Below are 16,620 nucleotides of genomic sequence, written 5' to 3'. Positions count from 1 at the left end.
AATTTTCTTAGCAGTAGACAAAAATTTGTACAAAATAATATCAGAATTTAAGACTTTAAAAACAAAAATCTTACATTATAGACTATTATATCACTATAGTTGATATTTAAAAGAAATTAAAATTTTAGTTATCATAATACCATTTAAAATGATCAGACATATTTAAAAATGATAACAAAGTCCCAAAACTCTCAAGTTCAGATGATAATTTGCAAATAATGATAATATTTAAAATTAAAATTAGTGAGTTTAAGCAGCCAATTTGCCACTGTTGAAGGAGAAAAGTAGTGCAGAAGATAACAGACCTGAAGAAATTAAACAAAATGCAATGCAGAGAAACAGAGATGAAAATTATGAAGAAAGAGTACAGATATTTGGAAGATATTTGGAGAAAGACCGACATTAACACAGAAAAATTTCCAGGAGAGAATAATATTATCACAGTGTTTTTTTTAATATAATAAAAGAGTTAAGAAACATACTGTTAGATACATAAAGCACATCAAATTCTAAGATAATGAAAAAAAATATAAACCTAGGTACTATTTTACTTAAAAACTGTAAAAGGTTACTTTTATCAGTACTAATTTATCAGTAAAAATTTACTTTTATCACTAGAACCCAGAACCAGTGAAGATTATTTTCAAAGAGAGGAATTATAATCATCTATATAGAATTCCATTAAAAATGTGTGAAATAATTTTTAAAAACATAAAACGATTACATTTCCAGATTAAAAATGGAGTTTTTTACTAAATGAATTTAAAGGTAAACAGTTTATAACACAAAGGTTTGACTGTTACATTTTCCTATGCTATTACATATTATATATAATTTTTCATACCTACATGACTTTTGATTTTTCCTGAAGTTAATCAGTAACCACATTTTTCAAAAATGTGATTACCTTTATGCATATTTAGTACGCTTTCAATTTGGGATTTACTGCTACTTTTTATTGGTACATTCAAATGCATCAAGAATTGTCAGTTTCAGCCCTTAAAGATGAAATTTTAAATATGAAAAGATAAACTATAAAGGTCTAATTTGAAGTCTGCAATGGTCTGAAAGTTGATACTCCCCTGAAATTCATATGTTGAAATTAAGATGGAACCCTCATGAATGGGATTAGTGCTCTCCTACAAGGGACCCCAGCGGGCTAGCTTGTTCCCTTTCCACCTAGTGAGGATAAAATGAGAAGAGAACAGTCTGCAACACAGAAGAAAGCTCTCACCAGAATTTGACCACGTTGGCCCTCTAATCTCAGACTTTCAGCCTCCATTTCTATGAGAAATACGTTTCTGTTTTTTATAAACTCTTCAATCCATGGTATTTTGTAATAGTAAGTCAAACTACTATGACAGAGACTTTGAATCTGTTTCAGTGTTACCTTTATTATCTTTGCCACTTTTTCCAAAATCTCCATTGATTCTCCACATACTTCGAGTACAGAAAAACTAGCGTTTTCATCTCTCCCTTTGGATCATTTCTCTGATTTCTGTATCTCTTTGTTTATGTCTTTGTATTTGAAATGTGCATCCTATAGCAAGTTTTAGAGAAAAGCACATCTTAATCTGAGTTTTCTAGAAACTGTTATAAAAGGAGTTTTGCTTCTGTTTTTGTTTGGTTTATTATTTGAATGAATGCTTGCCATAAAAATAAATGAGAGAAGCAGAATAGAACCTTAGAAAAAGACTAAACAAAGGTGGCCTTCTAGCAAGTGTCTGATACCTTGGAGCACTCTGGAATTTATATCTCTGAGTCGATCTCACTTTCTTTCTTTCTTTCTTTCTTTTTTTTTTTTTTTTTTTTTTTTCTTTGAGATGGAGTTTCATTCCATTGCCCAGGCTAAAGTGTAGTGGTGCAATCTTGGCTCATTGCCACCTCCGTTTCCTGGGTTCAAGCAATTCTCCTGCCTCACCCTCCTGAATAGGTGGGACTACAGGCACCTACCACCATGCCTAGCTAATTTTTGTATTTTTTTTGCGGGAGAGAGGGGGAAGACAGGGTTTCACCATGTTGGCCAGGCTGGTCTTGAATTCCAGACTTCAGGTAACCCACCCACTTTGACCTTCCAAAGTGCTGGGATTACAGGCGTGAGAACTATGTATAGCCTAATCCCACTTTTTAATCCAAGGAAACTAACATTTTGTAACTTCATAACAGTTTGTCAAAGTCTGCCGGTTGCCTCTTTGGAGATGTGATAGCATAAACTCAAGGGAGCTGGCCCTTTTAACCTAGAACAGTGCTAAGAGAAGTGTGCAGCAAAAGAAAGAGAATCATTAGAAGGTATCACTATTAGTACCTTGTAGGTAGGTACAACTGACAGTAAAGAAAATCAAGATAAATAACTGAGTGCCTACACTAAGATCTGTTTAACTGAACTTATTCTTCATATTCATAATCCATCTAGTTGCATATTTTCCAAAATTGTTGTTGGTTAGATTGCTGGAAATGCTTAGAAGAGACAGGATAGCAGATCTAATTAAATATTTCACTGCTGTTGTTGGTTGCAGACCACTGCTACCGTTAGTTAGGACAACTGACACTTTTCCTCCATCCCAAATTTTAGACTCTTCTCCATCTGGGAAAGCAGCACTTCTTGTCTAGAGGTTGACCTTGTAGTGTGAACCAGACCTGCACTGTTGAGGGTTCTGAGACCTGGCTCCCATGCCCTTATCAGGCTGTGATTGCTGCACTTGTCCATTTTCAGTTGCAACTACACATAAGAGTAAAAAGAGTCATTCCATTTGGTTACTTAGGTCTCAAGCACATTCCTCCTCTTCCCCATTATGTTTCTATCGATGACCTTGAATTGCCATCTACAAAACGATAACTCAGTTGTACTTTAAAAGGCTATTTGTTTAAGCATCTTTGGTAAAGAACAGTAGATCTGTGATCATGAGTACACTGCTGAATCACCATTTCTGTAATACAGCACACTTAATCTGAAGCAAAGTCATGTAGGATTCATGTCAGCAGATCGGACATTCTCTGAACCCTTGAATAGTGTTACTGACTGTGATATTACAGTCCCAAAGGAAAACATATTCCCAACATGTGTGTCAATTCTGAGCAGAATAAAATATTTTTCTTTCAATGTTAGCAAAGGTCTTATGTAGTCAACTTGTCATCAAGTGGCTGGTTGGCCTCTTAGGTCTCCGCTGGTTACCAGTTGGACATTCAGCAGCAACAATAGCTAGATCTAGCTTGGTGAAAGAGAACTCTTATTTTCGGGCTCAAGGGCAATCATCATTTTTAATAAACTTGTTTTCTATAATAATCATCCTATTACAAAAGCAGAGTGTTGACTAAAGTTTCAGTTAGACTAACTTCTATTCACTGAGTTATTCTGTCAACACAGTTTGATATTGCCACTGAAGGAGTTGGTGTTCTTGGCGGAATATGAAGATGCTCACACTTTATGTGTATATATCTGAATCTCTCCACATATTTCTCTCTTAGACTTCCCAATGTCTCATCTTCTAATGGTACTTCTAGGCTCTTGACCAATCATCTAAACCAGTGTCCATTATATATATTGCTTGAAATATATGGGCTGGAAAAAAAAAAAAAAAAAAAACAGCCCTAACAGCCCTTTCAGAATTTCTGAAATTTTACAATTAAGTTCTATTCTAGTAGTCAGATAATTCTGCCCTTTATTTGCATATATAGATCCCTTTAAGCACTCAGAATCTTCTCAAGCTCACTGTGCTCTACATTTCTGATTAATAGATTTAAACTTACCATTTTTTATCATAAGAATTACAATTAAATTCTTAATAACTTCAACAATCACTGGCACCCCAGGGTTTCAGTAAACAATAGCTGTTATTATTCCTAAATTTGACCACCATCAATTCTCTTTAATCCCAAACCAGGAGGATGAACTCCTCAGGGAGCAAGCCTAGAAGACAACTTGTATGATTGATGTCAAATCTTTCAAGATTGCCTAATCACATAATAATTTTTATTTTATTATTTTATAAAATGTTTGGATACTTCTATTTGATTTTTTAAAATATTTTTCATTATATCCCAGCAAGACTTTGTAAATATTTATTACTTCCCAAAGTCCCTCTTTTAGACTTCACTTTAGGGAAGAAGACTTTGGTATAAATGTTCTCGATTTTTATCTATAAATGTTGAGACTTAAATTTGCTCCTAAATGATAGTTTTGTTCATATGTGCTGGCAACTCTTTCTCTCAAAATTTATAGTTATTCTCTACTGTTTTTCTGTTTTCCATTATTTTTGTTGGAAGATCTGTTATTCTTTCTTTCTTTTTCTTTTTTTTTTTTTTTATATATATGCAACCCCTCCTTTTCCATTGGTTACCTTTAAGATTTTTGTCTTTGTTATCAGTGTTCCTCAGTTTCATTAAACATTTCTGGGCATGGATTTCTTTATACTGATTTTGTTTAGAATACTCTGCACTTCCAAAATTAGTGAACTCTTGCTTTATGAGTTCTAAAAAATTCCACAACAATTATCTCTTTAAATAATTTCTTTCTTACTTTTTCCCCCATTTCCTCCTTCTGATATCCAGAGAGTATCTCATTCTATCCTGCAGGTGTCTTAAAGCCTTTCTCATATTTCTACTCTGTATTTTTTCATATTTCTACTCTGTATTTTGATGATTATTTAGGTACATATCCAACTGTAGTTGATATATCTTCAATAGTTGTATATTTTCCAAAATTGCTACTCGTCAGATTGCTGGAAACACTTAGAAGAGACAGAATAGCAGAATTAATTAAATATTTCACTGTGTAATCTACCTTTTGCCAGAACTATTTTATTTCAAATATATCATTTTTTTCTCCCTAAACGTCAAATTTTTAAAATATTTCTTTTCATTTTTATTTTAAACCATATTTTCAACACTCTAACCAACAATCCTTTCAGTCCCTGTCTATGACTATGAAAGGCTTAGAATAACTTTCTCCTCCTTTATCATTACAGGGATCAATAGTTCACATTGTGTTTCAGGACAACTCTACTTGTTTCTTTGCTGTAGTCCAGGATAGTCTCCTACTCCTCCTCACTCCCACTCCTGCCCCAGTATGTATAGTTCTTCCCTCCAGCGGTCCCAGATTTGTCTTTCTATTCTGATCCACATTTACCTCTGAGTTTAGCAGCCTGAAATCCTATTTCTTAGCTGCAGTGGGTTAACTTACCATTCTCTGTTTCATCATTACACAGCATTCTCAGAGAATTCTCCTACAGTTTTCTGAGACCAGACATTGACTTTCAATATATTTTTTTAATGACCCATAGTATAAAATATATAACATATATTATTCCAGCCTGAAAGTAGTTTCACAAAATATGGATGTACTTTTATTCTATTTATATATTTTTATTCAAACCCAGCCTTCCCTAACTTATGTTTTCTATTACATTTTAACATGATCAGCTTCTATACTAACTTCAAGTTTTGCAATTGGTAACCAAAAGGTTTGAAAATACATTGTTCTAATAGCTTTATATGTTGTATACACATAAAGATTTTAATCTTTTTATTTCTAGCCTCATCTTCTTTCCTGAGACTCAGATGTTCATATACAACTCTTAACTTTGCTTATTCACTTGAATGTCTATACATTTAACTTATTACAAACCAAATTCTATTTTCTCCCACTAGTATTATCAAATTTCCTCTGCTATCCATCTTTTTCATATCAAATAATGATAACTTTATAATTTCACTTGTTTAGACCAAATAAATGCATTCATCTTTTTCTCTTGTTTTCACATCTCAAAATATTCAGAAAATCTTCAATGTTCTACTTTTAAATACAGTTATAACCTTATGATTGTTTTTATCCCTTTCTTATCAAACTCTAATTTAGGTCACCATATCCGTAGACCACAAGAGGCTTAGAATGGCTCTGCTTCCATGTGCTCTACATAAGCCCATCTCAATAAGCAGCCATTAAGATATATTGAAAACCTAAGTAAAAGTATATAGTTCTTCCACTCAAGACATGTTATGGCTTTTCATCTCATGCAGAGATTTGCCATGGCCTAATTGGCCATAATTAATACCCCATTTGTATGCTAACAATGATTTTTTGTCTTTCATCACACTTCCATTTGTTAACACTGCTTTAGTTGGTTTTGTTTTCTTGCATTTCCTCAAAATGACCAATCAATTTACTTTAGTGGAAATATTTTTTCCTCACAAACATGTGGACAGTCCCCTCACTTTTTCCAGTGTTTCCTTAAATACCAACTTATGACACTATCTTTTCTGCCTAATCAATGTAAAATAATATTATTCCCCATAACCCTTTTTCTAATTGCACCTCTATACTTACTACTTGTAGTTTCTATGACTTCAAATGTGTTTATTTGTTCACTTTTTGTTCCTGGCTGTCTTCATTAGAATATAACTTTTATTTATTGCTGCATTTCAAGATTTAGAAAAAGTGTACCACGAAGCAGGCACTATCCTATACCTGTGGATCACTCTTAACTTACTCAGGACTTTTATGTCCTTCAAATGCATTGAATTATTTTTGTTTATGCAGACTTATTTCTTGTTACCCTCTCTCTTAAATTTCACAATTGCAGATATTCTAATAAACTTAGACAAATTCTTTTTTTTTTTTTTTTTTAAATATGGAACGCTTCACTAATTTGCGTGTCATCCTTGTGCAGGGGCCATGCTAATCTTCTCTGTATCGTTCCAATTTTAGTATATGTGCTGCCGAAGTGAGCACGACAAATTCTATTTATTTTTATTTTTAAAAGTTAGTTTATCCTAAAAGCTTGTGACTCTTTGACATCCTTTTGTTTAGATGTGGTTATATTAAGGTGTAATTGACAAAAATTGTATATACTCAAGATGTACAACAAGATGATTTTATATACTTATGCTTCGTATAACTATTATTACAATTGAAATAACCAACATATTCAACATTGCAATTACTCTTTGCACGTGTGTGTTGTAAGAAGACAAGATCTACCTTCTTAGTAAATTTCAAGTAAATAATACAGTATTATGATTGTGAATATTTGTCCGTTAGATCTCCAAAATGTAGACATCTTACAACTATAAGTTTACACCCTTTGACCATCATCTCCCCATTTTCCTCATGCCCCAGTTTCTGACAATCATTGTTCTACTCTCTGTTTCTATGAGTTTAACATTTTTAGATCCTACACATAAGTGATATCCCACTGTATTTGTCTTTTTACATCTGGCTTATTTCACTTAGCATGATGTCCTCCGGGATCATGCATGTTACCACAAATGACGTTTTTTTTATTTCTATGGATAAAAATTATCTTATTATGTATATATACACATTTTCATTCTCAGTTTATCTATGGGCAGATGCCTAGGTTGTTTCCATTCTTGGTTATTGTGAATAATATTGTAATAAACATGGAGGTGCAGATATCTCTTTGATACCTCGATTTTATTTTTTTAGCTATATACACAGAAGTGGGATGATTGGATCATATGGTAGTTCAAATTTTAATTTTAATATTTTTATGCATAATTTGTCTCACCTCTTATTAAATGATAACATAACAACCATGTATTGAAACTCTAAGTTTAAACTAGCTTTTGCTCATTTAAAAAAATTATATAGTAGCCTTCAACAAGAAACTTAGGCTTTTTTAAGAAGTAAATGTGGTTTACAAAGGCTAGAAATTGAACAGAGTTTGAGATGCACATTTTAATCTAGAAATGCTTTATTCCAAAGCCTATGTTCTTAATCATTCTAGCATATTTTAATATATGCTAGAAAGTATCTCAAACATGTTCATGTTTATACTTACTGATAATAATAGAAAGAACTTAATATTAATACTTTTAAATCATTCATTTAATATTTCATGAGATCTATTTCATAAGTCATATCCACATAAGTATAAATAACTCATGAATGTATCTAACAAAATTGTTTCATGACACAGTCCTGTATTTCCATGTGATTTTTACAGACAAACTGAAATAGTTCACTAGTTGTTAATGGGATTGTTGTTTTTTTTTCCTCATCTCCACCTTTCATTCTTTCTAGCCTATAAGTTTAATTAAAGTATTTAAAATATTTGTGGGTTTATTTCATAGAAATAAATATATAGGTAATATTTAAAATTAATAAAGATTTTTATGGCTATATTATAAACTTCCACAAGGCATATGGTATAAATCATGTTATTCTTGGACTTTTAAGTCTGTCCTCAATATTAGGTTTTAAAATAGAAAAAAAAAAAAAAAGAAAGAAAGAAAAAAATAATTTCTAAAAATAAGCAAAAAATCCCCCAAACTCAGCAAGATTCTCCCATGAAATTTCACTATCAATTTACCTATTTTATAGTATCATTCTTAATAAAGCACTGATAATATAATATTACATTAATAAAATTGCATAAAATATGTTGTTTAAACTTAATAAGAATGATGAGCTCTTTTTATTGGAATTCTTATTTAACTGCATATCTCTTTTATTTTTAACCATAGCTAAGTTTGCAGAACAGATTCCAAGATTAGAAATGTTAGATTACTAAATGTCAGAATTATTAAGTGAATTTTTAACTTTTTCATTTGAATGTATCTTCATAAAGAAATTTCAGAATAATTGATTTTATTAAAATCACATAAAATGACATATATTTAATTATACCACTGTCATTGTTGGACATATAAAGGAATTTGACAATGTAATTAAATGTTTGAATTTTCTAACTCCTTACTGCTGCAGCAACACATATAGCTACTTCTTAATTATGATTAAGTTTCATGGTTAGTTACTCGGATCATTATTAAATACTATCATTATTCTGTATTAGGTTTCAAAGTATTAAATTTAATATAGAAGAAATACAACCATGGACAACCTCCCTTACTCAGGCATATGAATTCTATTTAAATGGTGATTAAGTATATTTACAGCATGTAGTTTACAGGTGTTAAAAAGAACTCCACTTTAAAGTAAAATATTTTGTGATTTGAGTTTTCTTTCTTCCTTTAAAGTTATAGTCTTCAGCTAAGCCTCAAGTGCCTCCATAACACAATATCTAGAGCTTTACATTTTTTATTTATCCTCAATTTCTTCCATTTTTTTTGTAGTTGTGGTGGTGATACAAGAACCTCAGTTTGAATTTGATTTTTGTTCTAGATTCATCATGAAATGTATGAAAGTTGACTTTAATGGGAAATTCTCATCTGAGACCATATGGAAAGAAATACACTGCAGATTTTCACTCTGGTTATAAATGCAGTATCTCCTGTTTGACTCTAGATGGCCTTCATGTGTCCACTCTTGTCTAAGGAAAATAGAGCCTAGGACCTGGGTAGAGCATGCCTCTGCTGACTCCATTTCTATAATATTATTCTTCCAGTTCTGATATTTTTATTCTTACACTCACTCAATGTGTTTGTTAGTTCTTCTTCCCTTAATCCCTTTAATATATCTAATTTGAAGGAAAAATGAGATGTTTTCTTTACATCCACTCTTCATAACCTGTTGCTAAAGGCAAAAAATTAATGTCCTGTGCCCTTCTACAGTAGATTAAGAACAACAGCAACAAACCTGAAATAACAAAACACAAAAGTAAGTTTTTGAAATGCAAAAATACCTTATCTGATTTTTAGTGCATTATTCTTCCCCTAGAATTCTGGATGATTAAAATAAGGTAGCTGTTTGGCAAAAACCTCACTTCATACCTACAAATATTAACTTCTCATATATCAGTAGTATTTAGCACAGTTCCTGACACACACGAAGTGCTGAACAAATTTTAGCTATTATTATTGTTGTTGTTATCATAGCTCTGAAAGAGTGTACCTAGGATCCAAGGAGCAAGTCTTCTAAGCATTGCCATTTATCTGAAAATAAAAATTCAAAACTATTTTTAATATCCATAAAATTATTGAAAGTGTTTTTTTACAATACATCAAAATGCCGACCAGTCTTGATAAAAGATTATATATACCTGATGGCAGTAGTGAGAGGGTAGGGAAATTAAAAAAAAAAAAAAAAAAAAAATTACACATATAGTTTATGTAAACCACCATGAGATACCATCTCACACCAGTTAGAATGGCAATCACTAAAAAATCAGGAAACAACAGGTGCTGGAGAGGATGTGGAGAAATAGGAACACTTTTACACTGTTGGTGGGACTGTAAACTAGTTCAAACATTGTGGAAAAGAGTGTGGCGATTCCTCAAGGATCTAGAACTAGAAATACCATTTGACCCAAAGACATCCCATTACTGGGTATATACCCAAAGGATTATAAATCATGCTGCTATAAAGACACATGAACACGTATGTTTATTGCAACACTATTCACAATAGCAGACTTGAAATCAACCCAAATGTCCATCAGTGACAGACTGGATTAAGAAAATGTGACACATGTACACCATGGAATACTATGCAGCCATAAAAAAGGATGAGTTCGTGTCCTTTGTAGGGACATGGATGCAGCTGGAAACCATTATTATCAGCAAACTATCGCAAGAACAGAAAACCAAACACTGCATGTTCTCACTCATAGGTGGGAATTGAACAATGAGAACATTTGGACACAGGAAGGGGAAGATCACACACGAGAGCCTATTGTGGGGAGGGGGAATGGGGGAGGGATAGCATTAGGAGATATGCCTAATGTAAATGACCAGTTAATGGGTGTAGCACACCAACATGGCACATGTATACGTATGTAACAAATCTTGTACCCTAGAACTTAAAGTATAATAATAATAATAAAAAGAAAGAAAGTATTTGCAATTATTTAATTCAGCATTAAGACTGGAGTCTATTAGAAAGAGTTTTTTCCCATTATGCATCTACAGTCATACCTGCTATGATTCTTGATACACCAACAAAGAAACATTGAAGAAATAGATTCCAATTAAAGTAAATCACTGTTCCCTTAAATTAAGAAACATGGGCAAGAATGTAACTGTATCTCTGTCAGTAACTGAAGAATTCATATAGTTCAATTATACTTACTTTGTATAAAACATTTTTTAATTTAAAATCTGTTGTAAACAACATTATTTTCTTAGTATCTCATTTATTTTCTGTTTTTATGAAGTTTTCCTCTAGTAAAATTTATGAATAAGCAGAAATATGAATAGGAAATAAACTATTGTGTCATAGTTATTCAACAATGTACCTTTTTAAGAGTGGCCAATAACAAATAAAAACAATAGGCAGTGACAAACAGAAAACTGTAAAATATTATATTTGTAAAAAGTACAAATATTTGCAGGTATTATTCATCATCAAATACTGGTATTACTTATAATAACAATTAAGTAGTTATTTGTGTTTGTTTTCGACAATCCATATAAGCCATAACAGCATATATTATAAATACTTACCCAGTAGTAAGCAGATAACTCTTAATATGTTTATGGATTGTAATGAATCCATGTTCCATGTAGCACTATGAGGTGTTGATTCTGATTGCACAGAAATTAACACAAATTAGCATATTTTTTTTTTTTTTTTTTTTTTTTTTTTTTTTTTTTTTGCAAAGGGGGTATAGAGCAAAGGGTTCATGGATATCCATGTATAATTGACATAAATTATAACAGGTATTAAAACCTGACTCCTGATGATTCAACAATAAACATAGATGAGTTTTTAGGGATTTTTAGGTTGTTTGTTAGATTTTTTAGATCTTTCCTGATTACAAACCCAGTCTGCTAATGTGAAGAAGCCTGGACAAATTTAGAGAACTGCCCCACTGAAACTAACTGTGGTGATCATCAAGAAATGAAGATTGAACCCCAAGAATATACCACAGAATTCATCTTTGTGAATTTGGGGCTCTAGTGGATAACTAATGGTTCCTGATTGAGATTCAAGGACAATTGAATGAATGTCACAGACCTCTTTACCCACTTAAGAGTTCATGAACAAATACACAAATTGGAGAGTGGTAGCATTTTGATAAGATATTATCCAGGTTTTTTATAAGATGTTAAGAGTCTCCAAAAATAAAAAGCAGCAACAACATTATTAAGAGTCAGATACTATTAGGACCACTATGATCTATTCATTGGCCATCATACCTCCATAAGAGTTTAAATTACAAACAAAACCATAAAACAACTGTTAGCTAGCCTGACAGTTATTTAATTACTATTGGCATTGATGACTTAGGTTAATTTATTTTCAATAGGTAGATCTTTAATATTCTTCATCATAGTGGGATTTTTGCAGAATTTTATCCCAACTCAGATAGTTTTCTTTTTCTAATTTCCTATCATTGAGAAAGATGAAAATAAGAATACAAATTCTATATATTTGTATGCTCAATTTGATCAAGCACTGATTTGGGGGGATATTTTATTTTAGTTTGAGACATTTTTAGCCTTATTTGGCAGATATGCACATCGATTGAATAGACCCATCTGTTGTCTCAGCAATTAGTTGGCTTGCATCTAGATAAATCAGGCATGTATCCAATGTGAGAGGAATCTTCTGTGGGAGACCTTGATTATGAAATTAAGATGTGGTTTCCAAGAGAAATGCCAACTGAATGTAAGCCATGAGCATGTGCATTCATTCATGGCATTTTGGGAATTTTCTGAGACATACATCATTTACTCAAAATATTAATTGAAAAAAGTTCATTTGTCAGAATAAAATTGGCTTCCGATTTGCTTTGAGTAATTTCATGGTGTACTAAAACACCCAAATCACAACTGATAAAAGTAGGCATCACTTGTTAGATTTACTTAAGACTTCTAAAGCTTGACATGTTAATATTTGCATAGCTATACAAATATTTTAGCAGAATATTTTCAGACAACTAAGCTTTAAAAAATATTTTTCGAAATGTTAAGGTCAGAATTGAAAACCAGTGTAGTTCAAGTTATCACCATCTATCTATTTTATGAAAATCAAAGGGAAAAGATAATTACTTTTTTACAAAAATGTCTCCCCTGTTAATTAATTAGGGTATTGGGCAATTTTTATTTTCAATGCTCAAGATATGAAAACAAATGTCATTAATAAATATAAATACAATACTTATTAGAAAGTATGCTAAACTTACATACATCTGGTATTCCTCAATAAAACTATCCATCCATTAATATAATAAATCCATATTGAACAATTTTATGATGACATTCTAAATTCTGGTGAAAAGTAGTAAAGGAAATATTAAAATTTTAATTAAAAAGCAATTCCCTTCTTGAATGTAGATTCTATTGTGGATAAAAAGATAGTAAATATAATTAATTTATTAAATAATGTTTTATTTTATACTAATTTTGAGTATAAAATAAAATATTTAATTTATTAATTCTATTAATACTTTAATATAACAGTTAACTTTATTATATGTAAGTGAACTAACATATAATAAAATATTATTGAATTTATTAATTCTGTTTAATTGCTCTGAAGAAAAATAAAGCAGAGAAAAAGAATAGCAGTAGAGACTGTATGTTTCAGTTTTAAGTTAAGTGGACAAAATTTAACTGAGAAGGTGATATTTAAGTGAATACTGAAATGACATGAGAGCATGAATCCAGCAGATTTAGGCAGTTCAGAGTACCAGAATGAGAAATTAGCAAATTAACATCTCATGAGGCAAGAATGTACCTGGTGATATTTGGGAATAGCCAGGAGCCAGTCTTCTGTGGCAGTGGTTAGGGAGAGAGCAACTGGAGATGAAGAAAGGGGTAATGACCTTTGTAATTACTTTGATTCCTATGCAGAGTAGGATACAGATAAGTTTTAAGAAGAAAAATCTATTGGTTGGATTTTGAAAATATAAGTGTGATTGCTTCTGAAAGAATTATTTACTGAACGGCACTGGTGGAAGCAGTAGCAGTAGAAGTGGAAATAAATGATTAGAATCCAGATTTTATGTAGGTAGTGCCTAAAGAATTTGGTGAAGATGGGATATATTCCAAAGGAAGAATGGATTAAACAATTATTTTGAGTTTTTGGTGCTTCAGTTACTAAATGGATACAGGTCAACTTAACTGAATGGAATAAAATTTAATTTTTAAATTAATTTTCATTTCTGCCTCTTAATTATTTTCATAGCAGAAGTATAGGTCATTTGCATCTTTCTTTCTCCTCAAACACATAGCCCTCATTTACACGCATTGAACCTTTGTAACCCAATTCCACGGATACATCCTACACTAGCAACTATGCTACATTTAGTCCTGTTAACAAGCATCTCACTATTTAAACTCCACTTCTCTTTCTCTGGCTCATTTATTCAAATATATCCCTCAACAAATTCTTCAATCTCATTAACATTCTAATCTATAGACCTGCACAATGTTTTAACTTCTGTTGTTGCTCATCTGAGATCACATGATTACAGTTTTAAACACCTCTTTACAATCAGCTTTAATATCAATGTCCTTTTCTCTGTGTTATCTCATCTTACTTATCTAACAAAATAATAATAATGTTTCAATTCAAATATCAATTTTCTCCCTTCTGTATCTAATCAACTGTAGGGTTTTTTTTGTTTTTTTGTTTTTGTGTTTTTTTTTTTTTTTTTTTAATTACCCAACCTAAAGTATTGAATTTATTTTAAATTTCTATCAGGTAGATTCAATACTACTGCTTAGTTGTAATGATTGCATCAAATGTTTGTTTTTCTCCTATCCAGGGAGAATAAGATTAGACACATTTATCCATCTATACTCCTACTCTCTGAAATTACTGACCCGTTGTACCCCTATTTCTTTAGATAATGCTTCTCACTAAATGAGTCATTTATGTCCATGGTTTTAAATACATTTACATGCAGGTAATTTCCAAATATTTATCTCTAATCAAGATCTCTCCCTGAACTTTTAATTAATTTAGCCAGTTGCCTACAGGGTGCCATTAATGTTTCACGTGCAGGTCAAACTTAATTCCAAAATAGAATCCATTTTCCAGTACAACATGAAATTTGTCTTTCTTCATGAAAACATTATTTATTCAGTTAATCAAGCTGGATATCTAGGATTCTTCATTGATTTATCTATTTTCCTCATCACCCACTCTCTGGCTTGTGTTAATATAAATGTCTCACTCACTCTCACTCCAAGCATATATACAGCAAGAATTTTTGATACACACGTGTATGTTCCTCTTTACTTTTGTGCACAAATAGACTTACAGATTAAAGTTTTGGTATAGCCTTTCATCTTAGAGTTTTTAACTATGAACATGTGTGTATGGGTGTGTATGATTATGTTGGAATATCAGTTTAAGGCACAGTAATGTGGAGAAAATTTCTTTATTCCTAATGTATTCAATTTTGAATTCTGGATTTAAGAAGGAAAAGGCAGTAAAATGAAAAATAAAAATGCTTCATATAAGTATTTAATTCTCAGTAACATTTTTTCATATCTATTTATAATCTATTTTATAGTTTTGTGTAGCATAAGACTGATTAAAGTTTTTCTGTACCTTAGTGATTTGTCATATACACTTAACTTATTTCTCGTAAAGTAAATCATATGATGTTATTTAACCTCTTTCTTCTGGAGTGGTATGAGTTTATTGATTCACTTAATTAGGTATGCCTAGGTCACAGCATATATATAACAGCGGCCTTATCTTCATATTGATAACATTATTGATGAGAAATACAATAATACTAATAAAAAATGACACCAAATAAGGGTCTTACATTAACCCATGAACATAGTGTATCATTAACTGAAGAATTCAATCAACTTAATTCTGCATACTTAAAGAATTAACAAACAAAGAAGAAACAATATATTTGGAGTAATATTGTAACCTGAACTGTTGCAAAATCAAAAATTCTTAAGAAAGAATAATCCACCTGCTATCATCTTATGAAACACATGCCTAATTTTCCTTTATAAAAACATAAAAATGCTATTTCCATTATAAAAAAAATCCAAATGTCAATCAGATTTACTAAAATTAAGATACCATGAAATACGTTAATATCAAACCAAATGCCATCTTCAGAGGATTCATTAGATGACAGAAAAATGAAAAGTATATATACAAGTAGGGCACGGGAACTAATAACTTACATTGAGTATTTTCCCAAGAGACTAGAAGACATGCCTATGCACACAAACAACTCCTGAAATGTGTATATGTAATAAAGATATTAGACTAACAACAGTCATATGGAAATAAACCTATTCTTTTGCTGGACATAAATACATTCACTGATGAAAGTTAATTTTCAAAAACTATTCCTGAATATAATAATTAATAGTACAGTTTTACAGACTATGATTCTATAATGATGTAACCTGTATCTCTGATATAATTAAAAGGAAAATGCCAAAAAAAGAATACCTGCTATAACAGTTTTTTATATAAATGTTATTATTTAAATGGCAGCCTAAATTAAATGATTTTCTTTGAGCCATACAGTTTGTGCTGCTCCTGAAAAGAATGAAGCTTCGACACAATCGCCATTTCATGGGCATTTCACAAAACCCTTTTCCATCAATGGTACACTGTTTTCACCCTCTTCAGTACTGGTACTATTATAATACAAACTTTAGAATCCAAATTTAAATTCCAAATTTTCTATGCCTTTATTTTAACTTTTCACCATAAGCATGAATTAATTCAACAAATATAGAGATGTTTATTTTTTAAACACGCACACA

General features: G+C 31.2%; 1 non-coding gene across 1 annotated transcript; it reads right to left on the bottom strand.

Annotated features, from left to right (window-relative positions):
* Positions 1 to 6,620: 6,620 nt before the first annotated feature.
* On the bottom strand, positions 6,621 to 6,727 carry LOC123573859 (U6 spliceosomal RNA). Its single transcript, XR_006698572.2, has one exon. It is a non-coding gene; the product is annotated as a U6 spliceosomal RNA (small nuclear RNA).
* Positions 6,728 to 16,620: the final 9,893 nt, after the last annotated feature.

This window comes from Macaca fascicularis, chromosome 5, assembly GCF_037993035.2.
Source record: "Macaca fascicularis isolate 582-1 chromosome 5, T2T-MFA8v1.1".
In the NCBI taxonomy this organism is placed as follows: domain Eukaryota; kingdom Metazoa; phylum Chordata; class Mammalia; order Primates; family Cercopithecidae; genus Macaca; species Macaca fascicularis.
Note: the sequence above shows the minus strand (reverse complement) of the source record. Positions and strands in the feature narration are given on the sequence as shown.